The 7,619-nt window shown below is 33.8% G+C and overlaps 1 non-coding gene across 1 annotated transcript; it reads right to left on the bottom strand.

Annotated features, from left to right (window-relative positions):
* Positions 1-5,106: 5,106 nt before the first annotated feature.
* Positions 5,107-5,268, bottom strand: LOC119509721. Its single transcript, XR_005211778.1, has one exon. It is a non-coding gene; the product is annotated as a U1 spliceosomal RNA (small nuclear RNA).
* Positions 5,269-7,619: the final 2,351 nt, after the last annotated feature.

Here is a 7,619-nt window from a genome sequence, read left to right as displayed (position 1 = left end):
ATTCTATTTATCTAGCAAATTAACTTTTCTAAGGAGGTAGATGCTGAAGACTAAATTGGAGTGAACTCTTATTACTGATTTCAATATGGGAGTAATGATTCTCAAGGTCAGAAGGATGGTCAATTTAGTCCTCATGGTTATTGCAAGCACCCTGATCGCATTTTATTCCCCACGCTTCTCCCTGTGCACTCTGCCTGCCCCAGAGCCTATGGCCCTCTTGGGAGAGAATTAGCCACTGTGGCGTGTTTAATGACCTTGCTGGTCACCCAGGGCTCTTGTGTGCCTCTTGATATGCAGATGTAAAAAAGCTCTCCCAGGCTGGGAGACAGTAAAATCTCAGAGCTGAAAGGCAGCTTGAGAACATCTGATCCTTTCACATGTAGTCTACTAAGACTCCCAGAGGTGACCTAAGATCCAGAGAGATGAGCAACTATTGCTGCTAAAGCTGGAGCTGGAAAACAGGAGTCTGGATCCCCACCCACGTAGACTTTTCCCTTTCCCACGGTCCCCTTCTGGATACCCATTCACAGCACAAGGTACAATGAAAGCCAAATGCCATGGCATTTGAGCAGAAAGAATTCAAAGTGGAGAAATATTAGTGTAAGCTGGAAATCCAATAGGGAGATCTTCTTGGGGGGAAGATGTTGAGATGGACCTTGAATGATGAGTGGAGAATTCCTATATCCATGCCTGATAGTTGCAATTCACTGTAGCAACATTATATAAGGGCTTTCACTTATATTGCCTGATATGACCTTTATGCAACCATATGGTTCCTTACAATTGTTACCCACTTTACAGAATGAGAAAATTAAGACTCAGAGAGGTTTATGAATTTGGATAAAATCACTCTTCTATTTTATAAAGAACTCAGGTTTACATTCAGATTTTATGAAATTAAGGAGAATGTTCATTCTACTACATAGTGACAATCCTAAATATTAAATATTATATAGCTTAGTATAATTGGAAAATAGGCCAAGTTATTGAGGTGTAACTTACTTATGGTGAAATGCTTTGGTGTTAAGGATCAAGTTTGATAGGTTTTCAAAAATGCATATACCCATGTAGCCCACACCCCAATGAGATATAGAAGTTTCATCAGCCCAGAAGGATGTTTCTGGCCCTTCTGAGTTAATTTTCACCTCACACCCCATCCTCCAGGCCACCATGATTGCTCTCACCATAGAAGAGTTTTGCCTGCTTTAGACCTTCATATAAATACAATGCATATAAATACATATAGTAATGATAATGCATTCTTCTCTGTCTGTCTTCTTTTGTTTAGCATAATAATTTGGAGATTCATTCATGTTGTTGTAAGAATAAGTAGTTGGTTCCTGTGCCAGTTTGAATGTATTGTGTCCCCCAGAAAAAGCCATATTCTTTGATGCAATCTTGTGGGGCAGACAGAATAGTGGGGATTAAGTTGGAACATTTGGATTAGGTTGTTTGCATGGAGATGTGCCCCACCCAACTGTGGATGATGGCTGATGCGATATTTCCATGGAGGTGTGGCCCCACCCATTCAGGGTGGGCCTTGATCAGTGGAGCCATATAAATGAACTGACTCAAAGAGAAGGAACTGAGTGCAGCTGTGGGTGATGTTTTGAAGGGGAGCGAGCTTGCTGGAGGGGAACGTCCTGGGAGAAAGCCATTTTGAGGCCGGAGCTTTGGAGCGGACGCCGGCCACGTGCCTTCCCAGCTGGCAGAGGTTTTCCGGACACCGTTGGCCGTCCTCCAGTGAAGGTACTTGATTGCTGATGTGTTACCTTGGACACTTTATGGTCTTAAGACTGTGGCTGTGTGGCCGAATGGACCCCCTTTTTATGGAGGCGGGTCCATCTCTGGTGTTTTGCATTCTGCAGCATTAGCAAACTAGAACAGTTCCTTTTAATTGATGAGTACCATTCCATTGTATGAATAGACTACCATCTGTTTACCTGTTTTTTCAGTTTTGATGTGTTGTAGATAAAGCTGCTATAAATGCCCTTTGTTCTAGTACAACTCTTTCTTTTTTGTTCCTGTGTTTCACTTTTCATGGGTAAATACTAATGAGTTGGACTGCTGGGCCATAAGGTGGGCAAATGTTTAACTACATGAGAAACTGCCAATTATTTCTCCAAAGAGTTCATATCATTTTACACTCCTACCAACAATTTAAGAGAGTCCCCTTTCCTCCTTCTCTTTGCCAAATAATAGTGCTGTGCATTGTGATTTTAATTTACAATTCATTGACAACTAATGATGCTGAGCAATTTTTGTATGCTCATTGGCTTTCCATGTATCTCCTCTGTGAAATGGCTGTTTGTGTCTTTATTAATGAGCTGTTTTTCTTTTTATTATTGAGTTTATGAACTTTTGTCTTTGCTCATTTTTTATATTATGGATATGAGTTCTTGATAAACTTTGCCTTGATAAACTTGATAAAGTTTTTGGGTTGTCTAGTCAGTTTTTTAGAGATGTCTTTTGATGAGCAGACATTTTGAACTTTCATGACCTCTAATTTATCAATTTGAAAATATGTATTTATTGCTCTCTCAGTACTAAGAAATATTTGTCTATTCCAAGGATGTGAAAATATTCTATGTTTTCTTCTAGATGCTTTATATATTAGCATTTAACTTAGTTCTATGATACATCATACAAATTTTGTATAATGTGTTGGAGACAAAAAATATCAATTTTCCCATATGTAGATACTGTTGTTCTCGGAACACTGTTAAAAAATCTGTCCTTTCCTTATTGAATATCTTTGGTTCCTTTGTTAAAAAGCTTTTGACCTCATAAGCATAGTTCTATATATGTTTCTGTACTCTATACCATTGAACTATGTATTTATCCTAATCCCAATACAATACTATCTTAATCACTGTAGCTTTATATTAAGTCTTAAAGTCAAGTAGACTACGTCACCCAAACTTTTTACTACTCTTTAAAGAAATTTGACTGTTTCATTCTCATTATATTTTAGAAGAAGCTTCCAATATTCTATTATAAAGAAAAAAATCCTGCTGAGATTTTTACTGGGAATAGTGTCAAAGCTATAGATCTATTTGGGAGAAATTAACTCTTAGCACTATTGAATCTTCCAGTTAATGGACATGGCGTATACCTCTATGTATTTAGGCCAACATTAATTTCTCACTGCAGTGGTTTGTGGTTTTTAGTCTAGAGCTCATACACACCCTAAGTATTTTGTGAAAATTATAATATTAAAAATGTTAATTCCTTTTTAATTTTAGTCTTAAATTATCTGTCAATTATTTTTTGTGCATTGACTTTGTGTCCTGAGTATTTACAAAATCCACTTGTTAGATATAACTCTCTTTTTCCCATAATATATTCCTTAGTATTATATACATATTTTCCTAATGTGATAAATTATGTTGATTGGTCTTTGAATAATAAATCAACCTTGAATTCCCAGGATGAGCCCTATTGGGTTTTGATATATTTATTATTCCTTCTCATATATTTCTGATTTTAATTTACTGATATTGTAAGGATATTTAAATCTGTTTTCATGAAGGATACTGGCCTAAAATTCTCTCTTTTTGCATTTTTTCCCTGTCTTTGATATTAGGGATATGTTTTATCATAGAATAATTTGGGAAGTCTTTTCTCATCCCCTATTTTCTGAGTTTGAGTAAAAGTTATATCACTTATTTCATAAATGATACTCACTAGAATTTACCAATGAATCCCTTTGGGAGTTGAGTTTTCTTCTGGAAAAAAGTTTGTTTCATATTTTGTATTTGTTTGTCAGTTTTAGTAAGCTGTGTCTTTAAAAGAATTTGTCAATTACATTCTAAGTTATTGAACTTATTGGCAGATATTTGGTCATAACATGCCTTTATTATTTCTTTTAAGGACTTTTAGATCTGAAGTCATTTCTCCTCTTTTAATTGATCAGTTTTTCTAGGAGTAAAGAAATATTGATATATTGTCCCATCTCCTGTTTTTCAACTTATTTTCTCATTTTTACCATTTCTTTCTGTCTAAATATCTTGGGTTCATTTGTTATTTTCTGAGCTTTTTTAAGGTGGAAATTTATGTCATTGTTTTAACTCCTTAATTTTCTCATATAACAGTTTAAAGGTATAAAATTCTCTTCTAAACCCTTCTTTAGCTGCCTCCCACAAATTTTGAAATGTAGTGTTTTCATTAACACAGGTAAAAATGTTTCTAATTTCCCTCATGACTTCTTCTCTGTCCCATGGATTATTTGGAACTATATTGCATAAATCCAAATATTTAGGGATTTTCCTGGTATCTTGTTATTTTTTATTTAAAATTTAATTCTTAAAAAAATCTGAGTACATATTCTATATGGTTACAATCTTTTGATATTTATTGAGAGTCAATTTATGACCCAATATTTGCTATCTATTTGATATTGTAACAGGAACTTGAAAATAATGTGTTACTGTAGCTGTGGGATATAATGTCCTGTAAATGTCAGTTTAGTTTATTTTTATTAGTTTTGTTCAAATCTTTATTTTACACTGTTATTTATTTTCCCATCTACTTTTTAAAAGTTAACATCTCAAACTATTATTGTAGAATTTTCTACATCTACATTTAATTCTGTCAATTTTTGCTTCTTGTGCTGCTAAGGTCTCTTAGCTGAGTAGCTATTTAGGCTTGCTGAAGCTTCACAATGAATTTTTCCTTTTATCATTATGAAATGGCCATCTTTATCTCTAATAATACTCTTTTATCTTGAAGACTGCTTTGTCCAGTACTAATATATTGAATTACCTTAGCCTTTGCACTTCTAATCTTTTCTGTCCTTTGAGTTTAAACTCCAGTTCTTTCTATTTAAAATGTGTCTTTTATAAATGTCTTGCTTTTTTTTTTCCATCAGACAGTCTTGCTTTTCAATTTGAGTGTTTCAACCATTTACATTTAATATATGTATTGATAGATCTATCACCTTGCTATTTATTTCCAATTTGTTCTTTTTTTTTCTCCTCTCTTGCCTTATTTTGGATTAATCAAGTTTATGTATTTTTTTTTTTTTTTTTTTTTTTTTAGTATTTCTTTTTATCTCCTCCTTTGGCTTTTTATATAAACCATTTTTATTATTATTATTATTATTATTAGGGGAGAGCACGAATGCAGTCCCCCACTACCACAAATTAGGCAGTCAAGCTTCCCATTTTGGGGGGTATCGAGGGGTCAGCACATCCGGAGTGCAATGGATAAGCCTCACCCTAGGAATACCACACCCATGATCATGGTGTCTCCCTGCCAGGTAAGTATGTAAACCAATTTCATACTTTATTTTTTAGCAGAATTAAATACATCACAATAAGCGTCTTTAGCTATCATCATCTACCATGAAAGTAATATGCCATTTTATGCATGATGTAAGGACCTTACAAAAAGAATACTTCCATTTACATCTCTCCCATTTTCTGTGCTATTGTTCTCATATATTTATTTCAACATATGTAATGAACATTATAATCCATTGTTTATATTTTTCCTTTAAATCAATTTTTTATAAAGAAATATAGAAAATAAAGGTATATATTTTCATGTATATTTACCACTTCCAGTGCTCTTCATTCCATTACATAGATACAAGATTCTATTTCACATCATTTCCTTTTAGCCTAAAGAACTGTTAGGTTATGAGATATTGGAGACCAAAAGGAATTGGTAAATTGTCCCTTTCTCAACTTCTACTTTGTTCTTCATTCTCAGAGGTTATTAGAAAACCTAAAGATTAAATCAACTAAAACATTAGTTATAAAAATGTTTTTATGATTTTCAGCAATATGTCACATATAGTTGAGGCATGTGGCAGTGCTAGCACGCAACAAAATCAAAACTAGGCTACTAACCAAAAGGAAGGGAAATATAACAAAGTGTAAAAACAGGACTATTATTAAGAAATACATCCATTTATTTTAATACTATGTATAAACACATATCTTACAAAAAGTTACTGTGCTTTTATTCTTAATATATGCCTAGTCCTATGCTAAGAAGGTTAAGAAATATTTTATTTTTATCCTCCAAAATAAATATTATTATCCTTGCTTTTAAAATGAAGGAACTGAGGATCAAAGAGCTCAAGTAACTTACAGCTTGAAAGTACCAAACCAGAATTTGAATATAGGAGTGTCTGACCCCAAAGTCAATTTCACATATTGTATCCATAGATTATTAGTAAGAAGTTTTTCCAGCAGAACGTTGATTCTGAAAACATTTTAAAAATCCACATATGTTTCAGCACACTAATGATTTGGAGTTAAAAGACCAAGATTTAAAGGCCCCCAGGTGGGTCCTTTACTTTTCTGAGTCAGAGTTTCCCCGGTGTGACTGCGAATATCAGTGGCTGGAATAGAGTGGGTAGTCCATAGATTTTTATTTTATGAATAAAAGTACAGATAAATGCAATCTTTCCCTACTGAAAATCTTATAAATGTAAGGATTTATTTGGAACTACAGGATAGAATGATATGTTTGCATTATTATGTTTAAGAACTTTAAAAGAAATTCATCTTTGTTTGAAGAGGGAGCCAGTAATTTACTAAGGCAAGGGACTTTTTACAACCCACTGGAATGCAAAATGTTTAATCATTATATTAGTTGCTTTTGTTGAAATGAATGTCATTTGGTTTCTTAGATCAAATAAGCAACTTAGGTGCACTGATGTTTACTACAATAATTTGTTCACAGCATACCCTGTGATTCCATAAAATACAGAGAGATCCACACAGTTCCTGAGATATGATTAGATTTTTTTTATAGAATCAAAGAGACTAAAATCAAATATAAAATTCAGACATTAAAGATTAGAAGCAGGTAACTTTGGGGCTGAATGATGTGGAGAATATTTGGACTTGCTGAAAAATTCATCTGAATAATCCTGACTCCAACTCATGACTATATGATCTTGGCCAGATTAGTTGACCTCTCTTTGCCTCAGTTTCTTGACCTGTAAATTTCAGAAAATGATAGTACCTATGTCATAAGCTTGAGATAAAAATTAAGGGAGAAAAGGTATATAGGGCAGTTAAATTATGAAGTCGTTAATAAATTGTAAATAAAGTAACTTAATAATAATGGTTGGGGCAGTACATTTAGCCTCTGAACTACTTTAATTCAGAGCAGTTCTAATTACTTGACTGAGGTGAATTATATAACTACTCTGTGCCTCATTTTTCTCCTCTGTATAAAAGAGGTATCGATACCATAGTTGTTTTTGTTACTTTTAAATGAGATGACAATAAATTAGCATTAACTGAGAATCTCCTACATGTGAAAAAATTTTCTAATACCTCTTCATGGATCATGTTGTATTTAAGAGGCAGTGAAGCAAGAAAGTGTCTTGGAGACTCCTGCCCAAGTTCACATACAGCCCTGCATCCATCAGTTATGGGACATCAGTAACTGCTTAATGTTTCTTAACATCAGTTTTTCCATATGGAAAAGGGATGATAATAATATCTAATCAGTAATATCTAACACACAGAATTGGGGTGAGGATTAGCAGATGGATAGTTCCCAATCCCTGTTAGTTGCTATTATTATCTTTTCCAGAGTATATAGAATGAGATACGCTCTGAGCGTGGGAATTGGCCTTCATTCCATTCTCAGGT

The sequence above is a fragment of the Choloepus didactylus genome, chromosome 14 (assembly GCF_015220235.1).
Source record: "Choloepus didactylus isolate mChoDid1 chromosome 14, mChoDid1.pri, whole genome shotgun sequence".
Taxonomy (NCBI): domain Eukaryota; kingdom Metazoa; phylum Chordata; class Mammalia; order Pilosa; family Megalonychidae; genus Choloepus; species Choloepus didactylus.
Note: the sequence above shows the minus strand (reverse complement) of the source record. Positions and strands in the feature narration are given on the sequence as shown.